Below are 23856 nucleotides of genomic sequence, written 5' to 3'. Positions count from 1 at the left end.
TACTGACGTTTAAGTGGCGTAGGAGGCAGTAGTCTTCCATGTCTTTGTACCTATCTAGGGACGGTAAGGAAATCGACTGATTCAGATGAAACTCCGAGATTACCTGTGGCAAGAAGGAAAGAATGGTGCGAAGCTGTAGCACTTTTGGAGTCACCAGGAGGAACGGCTCCCAACACGACAGCGCCTGTTGTTCGGAGATGTAACAAGCCGAGCATATCGCCACCAAGAATACAGTCTTCAGTGTTAGCAGGCGTAGAGACAGACTGCGCAGGGGCTGAAAGGAAGGCTCTTCTAAAAAGTCCAATACTAGATTGAGACTCCATGGGGGGACCAGCCACTTTAAGGGTGGTCGGAGGTGTTTAACCCTTTTTAGGAAACGGGCCAAGTCTGGATGTGTCGACAGGTGGGCTCCGTTCACCTCGCCTCTGAAACAGGAGAGAGCTGCTACCTGGACCTTCAAGGAGTTGAGGGACAACCCATTGTTCAGGCCGTCCTGAAAAAATTCCAGAATCATGGAGATTTTGGCTGTCTTAGGGGGCACCCCGCGTTCCTCGCATCAGGCCTCAAATAGTCTCCAGATCCGCATGTACGCCAAGGATGTTGAGAACTTCCGCGCATGGAGCAAGGTGGCAATTACTGACATCGAGTGTTCACACTTCATCAGCGAGTCCTCTCAAGGGCCAGACCATAAAACAAAACCGAGTTGGGTCCTCATGAAGAAAAAGGTCCCTGTGTGGAAAAGGTCCCTGTGTGGCGGGAGGCATAGGGGGCTCTCCTCCAGAATCCTCTGAAAGTCTGCATACCACAGGCATCTGGGCCAATCTGGGGCCACTAGAAGGACTAATCCCTCTGTGGTGTTTGATCTTGCAAATGACCTTGCCCAGCAGAGGCCACAGAGGGAAGGCATACAATAAGTCCTCCTCTGGCCAAGTCTAGACAAAGGTGTCGATCCCTTGGGAGCGCTGATCTCTTCTGCAACTGAAGAATCGGGGAACCTTCACATTGTGAGATGTGGCCAGTAGGTCGATGGATGGGAGGCCCCAGCGGTCTACCAGGAGCTGGAAGGCTCTCCCAGCTGAGAAAGTCTGCTCTGATGTTGTCTTTTCCCGCAATGTGGGAGGCCAAGATTCCCTGAAGATTTAACTCTGCCCAGTCCATAAGGGGGTCTATTTTCAGAGACATTTGGTGCCTTTTGCTTCCTCCCTGACAGTTGATGTAGGCTACCGTTGTTGCTTTGTCCGACATCAGACGGACCGCCTGGCCCTGGAGTCTTTGGCTGAACTGCAGACATGCTAATCTGACAGCTCGGGCTTCCAGGCGGTTTATGTTCCAGCACATCTCTTCCTTGGTCCATCGCATCTGGGTTGTCAATTCTTGACAGTGAGCTCCCTACCCTCGGAGGCTCGCGTCCGTCGTGAGGACTAGCCAGTTTGGTGGGGACAGGCTTACACCCTTGCTTAGGTGAACTTCTTGTAGCCACCACTGGAGCCGAGAACATACTTCCATTGGTAGGTGGAGGTGAATCGAATAGTCCTGAGACAGAGGGTTCCAATGTGACAGCAGGGAGCATTGGAGTGGCTACATGTGTGCCCTCGCCCATGGTACTACTACCAGGGTTGATGCCATCAGGCCGAGGACCTGGATTCCAAAGACTTTACCCGGATCAGCCAGTAAGGGTGCATTAGGATGCCTTCTTTCCTCCGTGCTGCCACCTCGACCACCATAATTTTAGAGAATGTGCTGGGGGTGGTTGCCAGGCCTAAGGGCAACGCCCGGAACTGATAATGGCGGTCCAGTACTGCAAAGTATAGGAAACGCTGGTGTTCCTGACAGATTGGAATATGAAGGTAGGCTTCCGAGAGGTCCAGGGAGGTTAGGAACTCTCCCGGTTGTTCGGCCATTATGACAGAGCATAGCGTTTCCATGTGGAAATGAATTACTCGTAGATGATGGCTGACGCTCTTGAAGTCCAGGATGGGGCAAAATGAACCCTCCTTCTTGGGTACGATGAAATAGGTGGAATAACGCCCCATATTTTCCTGGGGTGTACGTACCGGAATTATAGCCCTCAAACTGAGGAGCCTTATTCAAGGTAGATTCCACTGCCAGTTTCTTGTGCTGAGAATGGCAAGGTGACATCATGAACATGTCCCAAGGGATGCTGTGAAATTCTAGAGCTTATCCTTCTCGTATGATGTCCAGTACCCATTTGTCCAACGTAATCTCGACCCACCGCTGATAGGAGAGGGATCGTCGACTCCCTATCTCCTCGCTCCATGGATGGGTCGGCAAAACTTTATTGGGAAGTTTGGGTTGAACCTGAGCCCGAACCAGTTCCTCTTTTTGGTTGTCAGCTCCGAAAGGATTGAGACCTTCCTAAGGGCCAAGATGTCTGAAATGACTAGTTTCTGTAGGGCCAAAAGCTCTGGGAGCCCCTGGCCTGTCACCCTTATGGGCAAGGGCACTGTGACCTCTTTTTCTTATCTTCTGGTAGCCGAGGCACTGAGCTCATCTTGCTGTGGCCCGAAGAGAAACTTGTGGGGCCACAGCAGAGCCCATTCTGCTGTGGCCTGAAGAGAGATCTGCAGGGCTATGCAGCCCTCTCTTCCCCCTGCACCTTGCAGGAGCAGTGCCGTAGTAGTGGCCTCCTTCCACTTCCCTTCCAGCAGTGAGGAACAGCGCTGCCCTCCCACAGTGGCCAAAGACAAGAACCAGAAGAAAGGGGGAGGCCTGAAAGCTGTGTGTATGTATGCTTGTGTGTGCAAGAGAGACTGTGCATGAGAGAGCCTGCTTGTATATATATGAGACAGCCTGAATGTGTGTGACAGCCTGCATGTATGCATGAGAGAGCGACAGAGCCTGCATTGTGTGTCAGTACCTGTATGTGAATGCAAATGAGAGTCTGCATGTCCGACACTTGCATGTGTATGAGACTGCATATGTCTGGAGAGCTTGAGTGTGTGTGAGAGCATGAATGTGTGTGAAGGGGGGGGGGGGGGAAGAGAGGATAAAGATTTTGAAAGCCCCCTCCCCCAAACCACAATAATTGGTGGATGTCTGGAAATCAAAAGATCCCAGGTATGAAGGGCTGAATATTTTTAATTCTATTATTTTATATTCTGGGGTGTTATTTCATGTGTCTGCTGTTTGGGAAATAATAGAAAAAGATTTGTGAGTTATTTTAGTTACTAAATATTCATTGACTATTGCCTGCTTGAAATATTTATACTTTTTATTAGTATAGGCTTAATATTATGAATGTTTTATATCTCTTTTGCTTTATGTTTTATGAGGAATGATGATGTTTCTGTTTTTCCATTGTTGCACTGAATAATACAGTCAGTCTTGCTATGGTTTCCAGAGAATGTGTGTGAGCAAGAATGAGTAAGCCAATGGGAATGTGTGTGAGTGAGAGAGAACAAGCGAACCAATGAGCTTATGTGTGAGCAAAAATAAGTCAGTGGACATGTGTGTGAGCCAGTCAGCATGCATGAGAGAGAGAATATAAGGGAGTTTGTATGAGAATGAACATATATGTTATATATGTGTATATATGAGAGAAAGGGGATAAAGCTTATGTGTATCTCCCATCTGACTAATTCATGACAATCTCAGGTTGACTGGAATCTAAACTTCCTAGATATGAAGAGCAGGGATTTTTTTTAGCCTTAGTTTTGTTGGGTGTTATCTGATGTCTGCTCTTTTAAAATATTTTATGTTTGGAAAAAAACAATGTTTATATGTATTTAATCACTGGATGCTATATTCATCAGCTGCTTTAAAATATGTATTCTTTTCATGAGTATGGTTTTACCATTATGATTGATGGTTTATATATCTTGATTATATTGTTTGATGTTTAAAGAGGAATGGTGATGTTTCTTATTACAGTTTCCAATTCCGTTTTTGTCTGCATGTTTCTAGTTATACTTTGTCTCTTTATTCTGTATTTGATGAGGGTCTATCTGTGTACTGCATGTATGTATGAGGTGAAGTATTCTGCTAGTATGTAGTTTCTGTGTAGGAAGCTATAACAACTTGGCTTGTCCTGTTTTCCTAATATCAGGTGTACTGGTGTTTTTGGGCCTGGTGTAATAATTGCAGTGTTGCTTTTTCATAGGAAGTATTGTTACTGTTTGAGCGCTGGCAGTTAGTTGCAGGTGTCTTTTTTGCAGAGTTTTCTGGTTGGTACCACAGCAGTATATGTAAATAATATACATGTTGTGATACTTTTACCTTAAAACATTGAATGTTCTTTTTCATGTAAAATCGGTTACTATAAATATATAATTTTTGTTTGTGGAAAGGGTGGAGCCAGGAGTGTGTGCAAGACTGTAAGGTTTGCCTGTAACACCTTGCACCAGCCCTGGCTGCACCCTTTCCACAAGAGAAAGCAGGATTCCATCTGCTTTGGGTTAGTGGCTCTCCCCAGACTCAGCCAGGGCTTTTTTCTTTTATAAGCCCAGGGAACAATATGGGTGTGGATGCCTGGAATTCCCTGCTGGAAGAGGTGATAAAGATGAAAACAGTAAATACTGTGGATCCCTAAAAGTGAAGGTGGAATGAAGAAAAGGGGGCAAGAATGTAACTTGCAAGGAGCAGCAGCTATTACCCCTAAGGCAATGGAATTACTATCCTTAAAAAATCTGCTTACATGATTTTGACACAACTACAACACTCTCTGCTTCAATGGCGGGGGGGGGGGGGGGGGGGGGGGACGACTGGATTCAGCCAATGCTGGGCCCTGACTTTTATGGTCAGGGGTACTAATATACAGACATCAGGGAAAAGTGCAGGACCTCTTCTACAGCCAAGTCCACAAAGCAAAGCATGTTCAGCAGTATTGTCTGAATTATTAATAAGGCTGCTCACCCTGTAAAAATGTTGCTAACAGTAATTTTGTTATGGGTTTGACAGTTGCTGATTTTGATTAATATTACTGCCCTTAAAATAAGGCTTAGGGGTAACCTGCACAGAGCGGCAATTACTATCCTTAACAGAAACATGGGGACAACCTGCACGGAGCAGCAGCTACTACCATAGGAAACTTACAGGGCAGACTAGGTGGACTAGATGGTCTTTTCCTGCCATCATTACCATATTACTTCTGCTCCCCCCCCCCCCCCGGAGTGTGGAGCAGAGCCTGGGAAACCTTAAAAGCAGTACACTGTGTAGCCTGCAGTCAATGGGAATACAATAGGGTTGCGGAGACGAAGGAGGGAAGCTAGAGGCACAACAAGGAAGAGGGTAAGCCAGGTGGAAGTGCCTATGCAGTGTTGGGGGTCTTCTATCTGAGGTGACTGTACTGAGCTCTGAAAGAAACAGCTGGCTGTGGGACCAGCGAGTCTGCTAGAGAATGGGACTGGGAAAGAGAAGGAGCTGCTGCAGAATGGGGAAGGGCTGGCAGCAAGCAAGCAAGAACTTTACACCACGATGCAGCAGTGCTGGACTGGGGGCACTCATTGTGTGAGCACATAAGCAGCAGCATAACAGTAGTATGTCAGAGATAGTGTGTGTGTGTGTCTGTGTCAGAGAGAGTAAGAGAAAGAAACACACCCATACACACTGTCTGTAAGAGAGAGAGAGTGTGTGCGTGTGTGTGCGTGTATCTTTCTCTGTGACACAGACACACACACACATTCTTTCAGTATGTGGGTGCATCTTTGTATCTGAGAAAGAGTATGTCTCTTTGTGTATCAGTGTTTATGTGCCAATAAAGTTTCTGCAATCTAAAAATCTGTTTGTGACTGAGCATGTGTATGTCTGAAACTGGCTGGTAGTATCGTTACTTGCAACTGGTTCAAGAGCCACACCAGGAATCCAGTATATATCTCTATCTACCTTATAAATGGGCTCTGACCGACGGCCCGCAAATGCGCAGTAGAGAGCAGCTCTACCGCACATGTGCGGGCCAGCACGTTGGTCAGAGCCGTGCGTGCCCGAAACAAAAAACATGGCGGTGGGGCCGCAGGAGCGGCGGCGGCCGCGAAGCTGGAGCGGGAGGAGGAGCAGAGGCGCCGCGCGCGAGTGACACCCCCCCTCCCCCCCCCCCCGAGATCTGCCGGCAGGAGAAGCAGCGCCGCGCGCGCGTGGAAAGCAGCGGCGCCGCGCGCGAGTGACACATCCGCCCCCCCCCCGAGATCTGCCGGCAGGAGCGGCAGGAGAAGCTGCGCGCCATGCACGCGGAAAGCAGCGGCGCCGTGCGCGAGTGACACCCTCCCCCCCCCCCCCGAGATCTGCCGGCAGGAGCAGCAGGAGAAGCAGCGCCGCGCGCGGGAGTGACACCCCCCCCCCCCGAGAGATCTGCCGGCAGGAGCGGGAGGAGAAGGTGGTGAGAGGGAAGGTGTGAGAGAGAGAGAGAGAGAGGGAGGGAGGTGACAGAGGGAGGTGAGAGAGAGGGAGGGAGGGAAGGTGAGAGAGAGGGAGGGAGGTGAGAGAGGGGGAGGGAGGTGAGGGAGGTTAGAGAGAGGGGAAGGGAGGTGAGGGAGGGAGGTGAGAGGGGGGTGAGAGGAGGGGGTGAGAGGGGGGAGAGAGTGAAGGAGGAGGGAGAATGAGGGGGAGGGAGTGGGAAGGAAACGGACCGAGCCCGTTGTTACGGGCTTAACGGCTAGTAAGGGATATAAGCAGATGTGATGGGGGGCCCAACCAATTTGCATGGATGGTACAGGAGGCTGCAGTTCTGCTCACCCCTGGTCTAGAATGTGCTCAGCTTCTTAGTTATTTAAGAAAAATGAAGTTTACTGTGGAATTATTTTGACTCAATTCAGCCAGGCAGGTAGGAACAGCCTCTGCATCAGGTTCTCCTGTTTTGCTAGTGTTTGTTGCTACTTGTTCCTACCTGCCTGGCTGAATTGTGTCAAAATAACTTCACAATAAACTTCATTTTTCTTAAATATAAGAAGCTGAGCACATTCTAGACAGAGGTGAGCAGAACTGCAGCCGCCCCCCCCCCCCCCCCCCCCAATACCATCCATGCAAATTGTTTGGGACCCCTTGCACATCTGCTTATATCCCTTATAGAAATATATCCTGGATTCCCAGTGTGTGGCTCTTGAACCAGTTGCAAGTAATGATACTACCAGCCAGTGTCACACACACACACATGCTCAGGCACAAACAGATTTTTAGATTGCAGAAGCATGCACATGAGTAAGGAGAGGCCACGGCACAGTCGGCGTCTATGTTAGAGGAGGCTGCATCCTGGGGCCTGGCCTAGCTGGAGGTAAGGGACACCAGCCACAGAATGGGCACTGTGGTCAGCGTGACATTACAACCCAATGCCTACTATCTCTAAATTTTCACAATTCTTAACAGTGACAAACAAAAATTAACTCATATAAGCTCACAAAATAACTCAAAGTCCTATTTCTAAACACACACAATACTTAACACTTGCAAACAAATACTAGCCTTTAAAAGCTAACACACAAACACAGCCGGTAATAGTTTAACCCTTTCAAAAAAAATTTTTTCCAGATTTTAGCTGCTCTTTCACAGCAAATCCATCTAATCAGCAGATGAAAGCTACCTGGGGACTTCCCTAGAGATTGATGGCTGGACCAGGAGGAATACAGTGATCAAGGAGGACTCTGAACTCCTGAGGGTTCCGATGGTGGAGGAAATCATTCGCTGGAAGTTGAACTTCTTTGATCAGATGAGAAAGATGCAGGAAAAGGAAAAGGTAAAAGGTAGAGCGCCTGGTATTAATCTTTGGGTTGAGATCAGGAAGATCAATGTTTGTTCCAGGTGAGGTAGTAAGTAGGCAAAACGTTTTCATGCTATATCAGTTATCTGTTCCATTCCTTGTTGAGATCTCTGTCCTGACGTCAGCGGAGAAGCATCCTCTTCTGAAACAAGAATGGGCTCATGTTGCAATGATGGCGGCTGATATGGACTAGAACAAATAGGATCAGCAGCATGAAGGTGCAGTTGTGAAACTGGAAGTGGCAGGATTATAGGAGGTGGGAGCTGTAGCCTGGGTTCTAGGGATGTGCAGACAAAACGTTTATGTTCATAAGTCCATAAGTCGAAAGGGGGGGTCAATTTCGGTCAATATGGACATATGTAGAATTCTATATGTTGAGTATATTTCCATACGTGCACCGATTCCCTAAATAAAAATTTAAACCCCTCACCCTCCTTAATCCCCCCCCCCCAAGACTTACCAAAACTCCCTGGTGGTCGAGCGGGGAGTCAGGACGCCATTTCTGTATTCCTTTGCGAGGAGCACGTGACGTCGCCCCAATCCCCTGTTCAGACCACTTCCTAATAAAATCCTCCTTCACCACAAATAAACAGACACATACGTCAAACCACCTTTCTACCATTCAATTCAGGAAATCATGCCCTTCTGAGGTACTTAACGAACAGCTTTCCAAGGAACTCACAAACCTAGATCTATCCAATCCTGACTCAGCCTTATCCTCCTGGCATAAGATTACTGAAGCAGTTGGAAACAATCTGTGACCAATAGTCTCCAAAACAATTAATCCAACAAAAAAAGGAAATCAACCCTGGTTCACCTCGGAACTTAAACGGATGAAACAAGACCTACGGCACAAGGAAAATAGATGGCGCAAAACTCCTAATTCATCCACCATCTCAGCATACAAAGGAACGTTACATCATTACAGATCCTCTATTCTAAGAACAAAAAGGGAATACTACGCCAATAAAATCCACCATCTTCATTATGATGCCCAGGCCCTATTCTCATATGTAGCTCAAATCACTAAATCAGCCCCCCCTTCAATACCAGATGAACAAGCACTTTCCAAGGCTAATGAGCTCGCATCATTCTTCCAACAGAAGATCTCGAATACGCTTGCTCTCCTCCCTTCTACAATTACACCTCTCACTTCAGGCAAGAACCCTCACTCCCTCATGAGAGCCAAGCTCAACAACTTTGAATCAATCTCCTCCAAGGAGATTGACTCCCTTCTAAAAAGAGAGAAACCAACCAGCCACCCAGCAGACAATATTCCTTCGAAACTCTTGCTACTCATCCCAAACACGATTTCTGGGCCCTTGACAAGTATTATAAACTGCCTCCTAACTCAAGGGTCTTACCCAGACAAACTAAAAACCGCTTCCCTCAAACCCCTCCTTAACAAACACAACCTGGACCCCAACGAATTATCCAATTACCGACCCATCTCCAATCTTCCCTTCTTAGCCAAATTAACGGAGAAACTGGTAAACACCCAGCTTTCAGAATACCTAGAAGACCACAACATCCTATACCCATCACAATACAGTTTCCGAAAATCACGCAACACGGAAACTCTTCTCATATCACTTACAGACCATATTATGATGGGACTAGACAAGGGCCATTCCTTTTTACTAGTCCTGCTTGACATCTCGGCGGCATTTGACACCGTCAACCATTCCATCCTCCTGGAGCGTCTAACAGATATTGGTATCTCCGGTTCAGCCCACAATTGGTTCAAGTCCTTCCTCTGCAATAGAACCTTCAAAGTCAAAATCAATAATAAAGAATCACCCCTGACAAAATCCCCACTTGGTGTACCACAAGGATCTTCCTTATCTCCTACGCTGTTCAACATCTACCTCCTCCCCCTCTGTCAACTGCTAACCGACCTCAATCTAATCCACTACCTCTATGCAGACGACGTGCAGATTCTGATCCCTATAACAGAATCCATCTCAAAAGCTCTCACTCACTGGAACAACTGCCTTCTATCCATTACCAACCTTCTCAACAGTTTAAACCTGGTCCTCAATGCCTCGAAGACAGAGCTCCTCCTCATCTCCTCAAACCAAGATAACTTCCTCCCACCGACCACCCACAATACACATTTCACCCATCAACATCTAAGAGACCTCGGGGTAATTCTTGACAATCGCCTAAACCTGAAGAAAATGGTCAATACCACAACCAAAGACTACTTCTACAGACTCCAGGTTCTAAAATGAATCAAACCCCTCCTATTTTTCCAGGACTTCAGGACAGTTCTCCAATCTTTGTTGTTCGCCAAAATTGATTACTGCAGCGCACTCCTTCTAGGCCTCCCTTAATCCACCACCAAGCCACTACAGATGATACAGAACGCCGCAGCGAGATTACTGACCAACACCAACCGTGGAGACCACATCTCACCCATCCTCAGGAACCTACACTGGTTACCAGTGAATTTCAGAAACCTGCACAAATCAATCACTTTAATACACAAATCCATCCACCACCAACTTCAACTCGATCTCAAAATCCCCTTCAAACTACATTCCTCCAATAGACCAACGAGAGAAATTCACAAAGGAACACTGCAATTTCCCCCAACTAAAGCCACACGCCTTACCTCGACGAAAGATCAAGCCTTCTCGATAGCAGGCCCAGATATCTGGAATAACATCCCTGCAGACCTCAGATTGGAACCCTGCCTCTTAACATTTAGGAAAAAACTCAAGACATGGCTCTTCAGCCAAGCCTTCTCTGAACCCCCTGACATTCACTAGTTTGCCCTTACTCTATGCCTGAATGATAGCCTTATTTTCTGCCTGTACGATAGACCCTGATACTCCTAAGCACTTTATGCACTATCTTAACAATGGTATTATATTTATAATTGCTGCCGGCTCTAACCTATCTTTCCAGCTGATTAAGCTCCCAAGTTCTTACTCCCTGTTGAATGTAACTTTGCCTCTTCCACACCTTTGTTGATTTAAGTTAGTTGGCACTACAGTTGTTTACCCTGTTCGATGTAAACCAATCCGATATGGTTTGTCCATGAAGGTCGGTATAGAAAAGTGTTAAATAAATAAAATAAATAAATCTGGATAGACTGAAATAGAAGCATTTCGAAGGGGACAATAAAGCTAGCAGACTTCTGGCACGGTCCTTAAAAGCATGGAGGATGCAAAATCAAATACTGAAAATTAAAGATAGACAGGGGAATATGGTAATCGAGAACGACCAGATTCAAGCAAGATTCTCCCAGTTCTATCAGGAGCTCTATCGGGCAAGGGCAAACATTACACAGAACCAAATTGAAGAGTACCTGACAGAAATACCATTCCCAAAAATAGATGAGTGGGGGGAACGCAGTTTGAATAAGGAAATTACGATAGAAGAGGTGGAATGGGCTATTAAGGGGTTGAAACAGGGCAAATCCCCGAGATTGGATGGCTTCTCGGCCGGGTTTTATAAAAAACTGACTCCCGAAATAGCACCATTATTGGCAGCTATGTTTAACGATCTATTAGGTGGAGGCAATATAGTTCCAGAAGCCAACAGGTTAGGGATCACGGTACTCCCCAAACCAGGAAGAGATGCCACCCTCTGTGGGTCTTACAGACCTATCTCTCTCCTGAATCTAGATTTAAAAATTCTAGCAAACATTCTCTCACATCGATTAGGTAGCCTGGCGAGTCAAATAATTCACCCGGACCAAACAGGATTCATTCCCGGTAGGTTAGCTGCAGATAATGTCCGGAGGGTGGTTAATTTACTATGGTGGGCCAAAGAATCATCTACTCCCCTGGGACTTCTCACCATTGATGCCGAAAAAGCTTTCAATTTGGTCCACTGGGATTTTCTTTTTGCGGTATTACAGAAATTTGGGGTGGGTGACAATTTTCTTACCTGGACGAAAAAATTATATTCTGCACCCAGCGCATGTATTAAAGTTAATGGAAGCTATTCCCAATGATTTCCAATCGGTAGGGGGACCAGACAGGGGTGCCCTTTATCCCCGCTTTTGTTTGCTTTGTATTTAGAACCCCTTGCAATAAAACCTCGACATAAGATAGAAGTCCAGGGCATAAAGGTGGGGGACGAGGAATACAAATTATCCATGTTCGCAGATGACGTATTATTTACGGTAGTGAACCCTAACAACTCTTTACCACATCTTATGGGAGAGCTTGAACCGTTTAGTAGGGTATCGGGTTACCAACTAAATGTAGATAAATCGGAATTTTTGAATATTAATCTCCCTCCAGAACAGATGATGGATATTAAGGGCAAGTACCCCTTTAAGGTGGCTAAGGAAGGAGTAAAATATTTGGGGGTTATGGTGGGGGCCAAGCTAGAGGATCTCTATGCATTAAATTATGACAAGGTATGGGGGGCTATTCAGAAAGATTTGCAAATCTGGGACAGGTTACCACTTTCTTGGCTAGGAAGGATTAATGTGGTGAAAATGAATGTATTACCGAGGCTTGGATATATATTTCAGACTATACCTATTCATGTATCTGAAGCTCGGTTGGCCTCCTGGCAGAGAAAGCTATTCCAGTATATTTGGCGGAGGAGACCACCCAGGGTTAATAAGGAGATTATGATGACGCCCAGGAAGAAAGGTAGCATGGGGGTCCCATGTCTACGAAGATATTATTTGAGGGCACAACTACGAGCAACCATACATTGGCATCTTACTGGAATGGACAAATGATGGGTGGGTCTGGAGGCCGCTCTAATGGGAGTTCCTTCTTTGAGTCACTTGGTATGGCTACCAAAAGATAGCCGAATCCATTTGAAGGCAGTCCCTCCCACAGTAGCACGGACATTAAAACTTTGGGACAAATGGAAACCCGTCTTGGTAGGGCCACGTTCTTATTTTCTGAGTTCCCCTATTTTTTTCAATATGGCTTTTATTCCGGGGTGTACCAGAGTGGGAGCACAAAGATGGGCGAGTAAAGGCTGTTCCCGTTTGGGACATATATGGACAGGATCCCAGTTGAAAACATTCGAGGAGTTGGTGAGCGAGTATCAGCTTCCTAGTTCGGAGGCGTTTCTTTATCTCCAATTGAGACACTATATCTCCAGGTCAGGGATACCTTCTGAACTTTCTAAAGGTACACCGTTATTTGAAGGGATTTGTGTTAAAGCGTGTTTTGCAACTAAGATTATAGCGACAATATATAACATGTTGTTTATCAAAGGTGCTACACCTGCACATCTACAGGCCTGGGAAAAGGATTTGGTTTGAACATTTTTATTGGTGCACAACAATGCAAAAGACATAGATAACATTGTACATGTGTATAAATGCATATTGGATGGCCCCTCCTTTTCCCCCCCAATCCCCAGAGAATCCCCTACCTCCCCCCTTCCCTATTCCCATTACCCATCAAAATATGAACAGTAAAATTTTCATTAATAATAACGTCAACAAGTCAAGAATCATTACTATATCAACATCAAGTGCGGCACTTTCAAAAATATGCAGATATGCAGCAACAACCCAACATCTTAGTATCCATGAGGAGGGCTAACGGTACAATATAGTCATTCTTCACGCTCCCCACTCAGATGAGAGAGCACAGGCTCAGAAGAATCTAGTATATCGCTTATCACATTAGGGTTAACTAGGCAGTTAGGAAGAGTTCCAGGAAGCTCTCCATTGCAGGTAAGTATCCCAAACTTTGTAGTATTGTTTCATCCTTTCTTTCATTCTTTTTTTAGGTTCTATGGCAATGAACAATCGAGCCTCACTGGCTAATACCAATGTTGCTGCCAGCTCAAGTGTCCCTGGAACCATAATGCCTGACAGCACCGCTATGGGAATGGTAATGTATTGTGGAAAAAAGTACGCCGTTGATATGTGAAACTGTATCGCCTCTTTAATGCCAGCCATAGTACAGTACATGGGTGCTGGAAATGCCCGTTATTTACGTATACTCTGTCATCATAATATTCATAATCAACATGATGGTTCTGAAGGGGGGTCAGTGAATGAGATGAGTCTGCTGGTAACAAGTTTCTTTTGTTTTGCCGCAGACCCCACCCCCTGCTGATCGATTTGGCCAAAGCAGCTCAATGGAAGGACTTGGAACCATGGGAGCCAGCCAACCTGGCTTCACCCGAGGAACTCCTGGAGCAGACTTTGGACCCAACAAACGTTGCAGATACTAGTTACATTTGGCTCACTCTGCACTCTCTTGTAGAGGGAAGTACAGGTTTAGGGAACGCAGAGAGTCAGAATGGAAATCTGTTCCAGGTAGTTTTTATTTTGTAGTTTTATTTTTTCTGGGCTATTATCAGCAAAGCCACTCTGTGACAGGCAGTACCATTTTTAGTAGATACAAGTTGTTCGTGGAGCATTCCTAGCCTGTGACAGGATGCAGGCATCTTTAAGAAAATATCAAATGTAAGATATAGATAGCATCCTAACTTCTGTACCGTCATGTGATAGCAACATTTCTTCTTACCAGTCTCTCCCGCACCATATTGTCTTTTGTCACCTCAGATTAGTTTTCAAGCTGATCTTTATAACATCTTGAGCTGAAAGACTGCATACATTGTAAATGTTATGTGCAAACAGCCCTTCTCTCTGCCAGCAGAATTCCTGGGTATCTGAGCGTGATGGAGCCCTAATGACTAATCGTACAGGTTCACCAGGGTCTTTTATTTCAGGTTTTTTTTTTCAAATGCTGTCACCATGAGTCATTGCTTTTGTTTTTTGTAAAGTAAACTGAGTGGCCACGGCTGCCAGTACCTTGTTATAATGAATCTTTTGATATGTGTTACTGTACCGCTCTTTCTTTTTACTGGTAATTTAAAGTGCTGTCCTGTAGACACTGATACTGTATCCCAAACCTGGGATTGGGCCCAATGCTAACTTCTAATATAACCGACTTTAAAACTTGCCTGTCTTTTGTGTAGATGTGTTTGAAGACTGTGCTTGTACAATGTTTAAGCACCAGATGTAATGGTTCCACTAACAGGCTGCAGTTGGTCTGAGGAGTGTTATAGTAATGCATTATTAAACTGGATTTTAAGCCTTTTTGAATTAGTGTCTGTGGTAGTATTTTGGTGAATAACTTTGTTGGGTGGAAGAGAGGATGGCTTGGATGAGAGAAGTGGGTGAAGAATGATAGAGTTGAGAGGGTATTTCTTGCTAGAACACTTCACACAAAGTTTAACACGTCACACATATCCAGCATAGCTCTCTGCTTCAACGGCAGGGGAGGAAAATTTGACAATTCACGCATATCCAGCATAGCCCTCTACTTCAACAGCAGGGGAGCAAGACTGATACTTCACTTTCAATACATAGCCAGCATGGCTCTCTGCTTCAACGACAGGGGAGAATGAAGAAAGGTGGACCTATATTCAGGCAACAATCAACAAGGACTGAATTACATAGTCTGAATAAACAGATAAGCATGGGTGTAGCTTGCTTATTGCGGTGGTTAATACCCCTAACTAAATTAAGCTATTTCACTTAGATGCAGTTCCAACACTGCTCTCTACATTAATGGTGGGGGTGGAAGGGAAATAGAATAAAAAAGGTTACTAAGAGCCAAGAGAAACAGATAAGTATGTGAGAGAAAAAAAAATGCGACCGCTTGCTGGGCAGACTGGATGGGCCATTTGGTCTTCTTCTGCCGTCATTTCTATGTTTCATCCTTTTATGTTTTTCTGCAGTTAGTTTATTTAGCGTACAGATTTGATCCAATCTGAGCATCACTGCCGCAAAAGTCGGTCCTGTGGTATGTTTCCATAGCCTCGCGATTTCCAATCTGGTTGCAATACAAGTCTGAACACAGAACTCTGATACTGTATGTGAGTCACTATGTTCCAACGTGTTTAGTAATGCGCCTTCCGCAGAGAGACACACTGTTTTGGCAAGCAGCTTTGACAACCATTCCTCTATTTGTTTCCACAAAGGTTTTACACAATCACCCTCCCACCACATATGCATAAATGTTCCCCGAGAATTACAACCCCTCCAGCAATTACCATTAAATTTTGGGAGTATTTTCCCCAACCTGTCTGGGGTGAGATACCAGCGATATAAAAGCTTATAGCCATTTTCTATAAGGGTCGAGGATACTGATGCTTTACTAATCTGCAAGTATATGTGTTCCCATTCACTGTGTGGGATATCTCTCTTAAGGTCAGCCGTCCAGGCTTTAATATATTGAGGAATGCCGAGTTGTCTGGAGTTCAGCAATTTATAAATTTTCGAAAGGAGGCCCTGGCTTCTATGGGGGGAGGAACAAAACCCCTCAAATAGAGTTTTCCCACACATTAAGTCCGCCGGCACTCCATTGGTGCGACAGAAGTGTGCGAGTTGATGGTATGAAAGGAATTCAGAGGCCGGTAGACCCAATTTATCCCTGAGGTAAGTGTATGGCAGTAACTTATCTCCTCCCCAGATGTGTTCTAATCGGTTTATTGATCTCGCCTTTCAGGCCTGGAATGCCAGTGAAGGGAGGCCGGGTTTGAAGTTGGTATTATGATACAGGCTGGTAAGATGAAAATATACCTTTGTACCGACCAATTTGTGTTTCCATTTCCCCCACATTGAGAGAGTGTGTTTCGTGGTGGGAAGCATACAGGAACACTCCGTCCACGAACTTCGTGGTTGCCAGGGCATAGCTGCCAATGCCATCCCAGCTGCACTATCTTGCTCTATCATTACCCAATGCTTTATGTCTCTTGTTTCATGCCATGTCACAATAGGGCGAGTTTGACCAGCGACATAGTACCACTGAAAATTGGGCACATTAAGTCCTCCATCTAATTTGGCTTGGTATAGTACCTGTCTACTGACCCTGGGTGGGCATTTTTTCCATAGGAAGCCAAAGAATCTGCGTTGCCATAATTTAATGGCCGCATTGGGAATGGCAATAGGAAGCGATTGAAATAGGTAAAGTAATTTGGGAAGGATATTCATTTTAAGGGTGGTAATACGACCCAACCATGAAATCTGCAGGCTGCTCCATTTGTCTATGTCGAAGAATATTTTTTTAATGAGAGGTGGGTAATTATAAGAATATAAATCCTTTGGGTGCGAGGTAAGATAGACTCCTAAGTATTTAAGTTTCTGGGAAGCCCATCGAAATGGATGCAGGGGTTGCATAAATTGTACCGATGCCATGGAACACGAGACATTGAGAATCTCTGACTTCTCCCAATTAACTTTGTACCCAGATGCCTCGCTAAACGTTCGTATTTCTTGTTCTATCCCCAGCAAGGATTGATGTGGATCTAGTACAGTGAAAATTATGTCATCCGCAAAAAGACACAGTTTATGACATAAGCCACACGCCCAAAATCCCTGTATGGCCGAATTGTTTCTAATGTTGATCGCTAAAGGTTCCAGGAAGATTGCAAAGAGAATAGGTGAGAGAGGACACCCTTGTCGTGTGACCCTTCCAACTTCAAAACTGGCAGAATACCCCCCATTGATCTTGAGACATGCTTTAGGTCGTTCATATAGTTGATATAACCATTCACAAAAATAAGCCCCAAAACCCATTGTCCGCAGTACCCCAAATAAAAATGGCCAGTGCACCATATCAAACGCCTTTTCCGTGTCCATGGAGAGAAAAAGCGCTTCATCTGTGCGTTCATGTGCAATCCAGAGTAAGTTTACAAGTTTGCGAATGTTGTCACCAGTCTTCCTCCCATGAATAAACCCTGCCTGGTCCTGATGTATAAGACCTGTAATATATTTATTCATACGCCCTGCTAATATTTTTGCCAAAATCTTGAGGTCTAAGTTTATCAGTGAAATAGGGCGGTAGGACCCACAAGCAGTTGGGTCACGACCCGGTTTGGGAAGCACCGTTATACCTGCTAAGTTGGCCTGTGGTCCCAGAGGTGTCCCTTCCCTTAAGGAATTATACACTTTTTGTAAATATGCAACTAAATATTTATTTATTTATTTAACAGTTTTTTATACCGACCTTCATAGTAAATTACCATATCGGATCGGTTTACAATTTAACAAAGGGAAAAACTAGAGTAACAAATTCACGTAAACGAAAGATAACAATAAGTAGGAATAAGTCAAAGATACAATCAACAGGGGGAGAGAACTTGGGAGCTTGCAACAAACTGGAAAGAAGATAGGCCGGTAAAAGAAATTTTACCATAGAGTGTACAAGTTAAAAACTTAAGGACGGTGCTTTAACCTGAATGTCTCAGAGTCCATTTATTTATGGGCCAAACTGTTTGTAAAACTTGGCAGTCAGTCCAAGTGGTGACTTCCCCATCTTCAGTGAGTGAATACTCTCTAGGATCTCAGCTACAGTAATCTCAGCATCTAGCTCGGTTTGAGCTTCTATCGTTAAGCTAGTCAGTGGCGTTTTTGACAGGTATTCATCCACTTTAGTTTGCTGTATCGACTCATTGGTCCCATAGAGCTGGGAATAGAATTCTAGAAACCTCTTACGGATCTCAGTATTGTTAGTGAGCATTACGTCTTTATCACTTTTGATCCTAGCTATGTTGTTCTGATATTGAAGCTTTTTCAATTTATGGGCCAGCTGTTTCCCAGCTTTATTACTCCCCTCAAAGTATTCCTGTTTGGTCATTAACAGTAAGTGGTTAATCTGAAGAGATTCTAATCTTAATAAATCCTCTCTGGCTTTGGAGAGTTTTGTTAGTATCCTTCCGAACCAGTGCGTTGATGGGCCTGTGACAGTTGTTTTATGGTATCTCTCAATTCCTGGGCAATTTTCGAGTCCCTTTTTTTAATATAGGTACCCCTTGAGATCAGTAGCCCTCTAATATACGCTCTGAATGCTTCCCATACCACCGGGGGGGAGATCCCCTCCCTATCATTGTGTGAGAAATAATGCTTAATATTGTCTATTAAGACCTTATTATAATCCTCATCTCCCAATAATGATTCGTTCAAACGCCAAAATTTTACTCCGGGATCATATCCCCGTAAACGGACCTCTACCATTACAGCTGCATGATCAGACCACACCACTGGGTGGATATCTGCTTTAGGAATCTGATGGAATAACCCTTTATCCGATAGGAAATAATCTATTCTAGTGTAGGAGAGGTGCGATGCTGAGTAGTAGGTGTAGGAGCGTGAGGTTGGGAAGTGCATTCTCCAAACATCAAGTAGCTGCCATGAATCCATCAATTCTTGTAGTTTTACCCTGTGTGTTCGTGGGGCTGAAACATGCCCTCTGGATGCATTAATAGAAGGCAATCGGACAAGATTAAAACCTCCGCCCACCAGTAAATATCCCCCGCTATGTGATTGGAGAATAGTGTTCAATTTGTCGAAAAATATTCCCTGGTCTGTATTGGGTGTATATATATTAACTAAAGTATAGATCACCCCATCTATGGAGATAACTAGGATCAGGTATCTGCCCATGGGATCTCGGACACAACTCTTGCATTCAAATACCATTTGCTTAGCTAGCAGTATGCCCACCCCAGCATATTTAGCCTGCTTTGAACTTGCTGCATAAAATTGATGAGGGTATGCTGAGGATCCCATCAGTGCCTCATACTTAGCCCTCAAGTGTGTCTCCTGTATAAAAATGATATCCGCTTTCAGATGTCCCATTTCTCTAAACAGCAGACGTCTCTTTAGAGGCGTGTTCAATCCCTTTACGTTAAGGGAGACAATGCGTATAGTTGACATTCTAGCTATTATTCAAGAACCCTACAAGCGAATTGTAGCTCTGGGACTATGACATCTCCGTTACCTTCTACTCCCTTAAAATGGCTGCCCCCGCTCACACATTTTTGACGCTGACGCTGCCAAAGTGAAAAACAAACTAGTTTCTTGACTCCAACCCTTTCCCTCCCCATCCTTACCCCCCATCTTATACCCTTACTGAATCTGCGTATTCCACCTCGCAGATCCATAGGTTTTAAGCCAGTGAGGAAGATAATAACTAACATCGCTTCCTTCCTTCCCATAATAAAAATGCAAGAAGGTCAAACCTAACCTATATGAGATAAATACATATGTTGAAATTACCGTATTTTCCGGCGTATAAGACGACTGGGCGTATAAGACGACCCCCCCCCCCCCTTTTTTATACATATTTTTAAGAAAAAAAATAATTTTACACTCAAACAGGAGCAACCCTATCTATGAAAAGGCAACACTACAAATACTGTATATCAGGCCCTAAAAACCAATACACCTCTTATTAGGAAAACAGAACTAGCAAGCAGCTATAGATCCCCACACAGAAATAATTGTAAAACTATACTAATAAGCAGAATAAATGTTTCAAAACAGCTTTGAACAGAATAACATCCAACAATTAAAAACTCATAAAAACTATTAAACATTCTCCAAACACCAATAAAATATTTCAAAAAAGCAGACACATCACAGAATATTAAATAATTAAAATGGCAGTCAATCAAGAAAAATAAACTTTAAAAGCCACCTTTACTTACCCCCTCCAGCAGCTCTCCTACTCCTCTTCCATGCAGGCCGTAGCACACACCAGAAGCAGCAGTAATGGCTAAGCTCTATACTCATGGTCCTCTTCCTTAGGGCCCATGTCTCTCTCACACACACACACACACACCATACCAGTCATGCCCCCATGACCAGTTTCTGTCTCTCACACACCAATCATTTCCCAAACAGTCTTTGACACACACACGACACCTTCCTGAACAGTTTCTCTCATGCCATACACACACACAGGCTTCCCACTCCCGTGATCTGCTTACCGTACATATACGGGCTTCTCACTCTCATAATCACTTTCTCTGTCTCACACACACACACACACCAGTCTCTCTCTCATTTCCATGCTTGCTCTCCACGTGCACAGGCTTCTCATTCCCTGAATCACATTCTCTCTCTCACATTCACACACACCAGTCTCTTTCTCTCACACACACAGTCACCTTATCAACCAGTCTCTCTCTCATGCAAGCACACACACACACAGCCCTCCCGCTCCCATGCTCTCTCTCACATAATCAGGCTTCTTACTCCCATGCTTTCTCACATACCCAGATTTCTAACTTCCATGCTTTTTCTCTCTCTCACACTCACATACACATCAGTCATCTCTCTGAGCAGTCACTTTCATTGTCTCTCACATATACACACACATGAGCTCGCTGACCAGTTTCTCTCAATCACACACATGCTCTCAATCAAATGCATTCTCTCACTTACACACAGGCTGGCTGCTTCTCTCTCTCTCTCACTCACTTCCACTCCCCCCCCCCCCCCGAGCACAAATAGTAGCTGCAACAGCCTCCTCCTCCAGCCCCCACAGGCCAAGAAAGAAGAAACCCATCGGCCGCGGGAGGCTCATGCTGCTGTCTCCTTTCCCGATTACCAGCTCCTTCGACTGCTCGGGGGCCGATGCTGCTGTCGCCTCTGCTATTTTTTCACGCGGCACGGCTCTTTCTTCTTCTCGCGCATCACTTCCTGTTCCGGTTCAAAGGGGGGGGGGGGCGGGAAGAAGAAAAGGCCAGCCGCGGATGCCACAGCTTTTTTTTTTGCACCGCTGCCGTTCCCGCTGGGCTTGAACGTGCTGATAGCCCAGCGGCAACGGCAGTGCGGTGCACGGGAAGGAGAAATCCGTGCCGCATGAAAAAATAGCAGTGGCGACAGCAGCATCGGCCCCCGAGCAATCGAAGCAGCTGATAATAGGGAAAGGAGACAGCACCATGAGCCTCCCGCGGCCGATGGGATTCTTCTTTCTTGGCCTGCGGGGGCTGCAGCTACTATTTGTGCTTGGGGGGCAGGGGAGAGGAAGTGAGTGAGAGAGAGAGAGAGAGAAGCAGCCAGCCAGCCTGTGTGTAAGTGAGAGAATGCATTTGATTGAGAGCATGTGTGTGATTGAGAGAAACTGGTCAGAGAGCAGGTGTGCCCTATATGACAATACCCGGCGTATAAGACGACCCCCGACTTTTGAGATTTTCTTGGGTTAAAAAGTCGTCTTATACGCCGGAAAATACGGTAATAACCTGATAACGCAACCAGTTAATGAATATACTTAAAGAAACGTCTCAACTGCAATTTCCAGCCATCTGAATGGCGCGGCAAATAGAAAAATATGGAAAAATGTGAAGACTTCCTTTTCTTCATGTTGTCCCTCCGACCAGTCTGGTGGAATCAGAGTTTCTCTTCAGCCTGCTGTTTCTGGAGGTTGCCTCTGCCATCTAGGAGGCTGGCCTTTAGTGGTAGGTTTCTGGCTATTGTTGACCGGGGCTGCAGAGGGTCGAAAACCTTTATCTTTCAGTAGCTGTGTCACCTCTGTCACAGTGTGCAGTTGCGAGGTCACCCCCTCCCACGTAAATGTTAGGCCAAAGGGGTGCATCCAGCGATATTTGACATTCTCTTGTCTTAGAAATTGGGTGACCTCTCGGAATTCAAATCGATTTTGTAATGTTGCCTGGGAGAGATCTGCGTATATGGAGATTTCCTGGTTCTCCCATTGCCATTTATTTTGCTTGCGAGCAGCTGCTGCAATCTTCTCCTTCTGGGCATAGCTGTGAAAACAGACTATTATGTCTCTAGATATATTGGCTCTGGCGGGCCGCAGTGCCCGGTGTGCTCTGTCCAATTTAATTTCCTCTGCGCCTGCTTGCGTGGCACCTCCGTCCATATCCAGTAAATGTGCACAGAAGCGAGATATTAATTGCTCGCAATTAGCATTATCTGAATTTTCTAGGAAGCCTTGAAAATGCAAGTTCCCCCTCCGTGCTCTGTTCTCGAGGTCGGCCATTTTGGCCCGCATGGAGGCATTTTCGTCTTGTAGTTCGGCGCAAGTTTCCTGTAGCTGTTTAGTTAATATTGACTGCTCGTCCATTCTGCCATCAATTTCATCCACCCGTCTACCCACTGAATTCAGTTCTTCTCAAAAATCTTCCATCATTTCGTGCATCTCTTTCTTATAATTTTTGATATCCTGCCGTATGCTGCAGAACCAATTGCGAAAATCAGACCGGGAAGGTGCGTCCTCCGACTCCACATTAAAATCGTCGTCTGAGTCCTGAGGCTCCGGCAATGCCGCCATTGTTGCGGCCGACTGCCGCTGCTCTTTCTCCCCTTCCCCCGCCTTTTGATATGAGAAGCTTTGGAAATCTATTGGTTTACGTTTCGCCATCTCCAAATGTTCCGGAGCCGTTTCGCTCCAAAATAATAGTATTTGGTCTCCGGTTCGCCTGGTATATAATAGCTTTAATCGGGAAGGTTGCGGGAGCTCGAAAGTTAAGCAGCCATCAGTGTGGCTGACGTCACTTCCTCCCGGCCTGGGAAAAGGATTTGGGTCGACATGTTACAGATAAAGAATGGGAGAATTGTTATATAGGTATCCAGAAGAGCTCCATTTCTTCCAATATTGTTGAGCTGGGATATAAATTACTATTTAGGTGGCACTTACCACCGGCTAAGATTGCTAAATTCAATAAGCAGATATCGGGCAAATGTTGGAGGGGTTGCGACTCTGTGGGAACTTATTTCCACATGTGGTGGGAATGCCCGGTGATAATTCAGTTCTGGGAGGAGATGAAAAAGCTTATTGAGAATATGACAGCTACTAATATAGACTTAGACCCTGCTATGGTGTGCCTGGGGCTCCCCGCTATGCATACAGGAATCAGTCTGCCCTTCGTAGGACAGCAAGTGGTGATTGCAGCACGAGGAGCAATTGCTTATGCATGGAAAGAGGCACAAGCGCCGCAGGTAATGAAAGTTACACAACGCATGAGGAGGCTATATAGCTTGAGTCGAACGCATGAGGAGGCTATATAGCTTGAGTCATCTAACAGCAATCCGCCATCATTGGCTGTCCAAATTTGAATTGCTGTGGAAACCATATATTCAATGGGAGTCTGGGATGGCAATGGGGACAGAAGTAACCTCCAAGTGAGTAACCACAAGTGGTCCTTTTTGTTTTATAGGTTGTTTCATTTTCCGTATAAATACTGGTTCTAGATGTATTCACCTTGACTCCTCAACGACTACTTACAATTTATTAGTCTGATCTCAGATTCTGTACCTCCTAATATATGGGATATATTTATTTTATTTATTTATTTGTGTTTTTCTATACCAGCATTCACGGAAGTTCGTATCATGTCGGTTTACATAAAACAAGGGGTGAGCAATACATTATAACGTACATAACTAAAAC

At 45.2% G+C, this 23856-nt stretch overlaps 1 protein-coding gene and 1 long non-coding RNA gene across 6 annotated transcripts in view; one reads left to right on the top strand and one right to left on the bottom strand.

The window, feature by feature from the left end:
* Positions 1-23856, bottom strand: part of PKNOX1 (PBX/knotted 1 homeobox 1) — a 278453-nt gene that overhangs the window by 232160 nt on the left and 22437 nt on the right. The gene's annotated exons all lie outside the window — the stretch shown is intronic.
* On the top strand, positions 13420-14756 carry LOC115076402. The gene is made up of 2 exons (XR_003852752.1): positions 13420-13533; positions 13745-14756. It is a non-coding gene; the product is annotated as an uncharacterized LOC115076402 (long non-coding RNA).

The sequence above is a fragment of the Rhinatrema bivittatum genome, chromosome 15, assembly GCF_901001135.1.
Source record: "Rhinatrema bivittatum chromosome 15, aRhiBiv1.1, whole genome shotgun sequence".
Classification (NCBI taxonomy): Eukaryota; Metazoa; Chordata; class Amphibia; order Gymnophiona; family Rhinatrematidae; genus Rhinatrema; species Rhinatrema bivittatum.
This window is presented reverse-complemented; position numbering and strand designations above follow the sequence as displayed.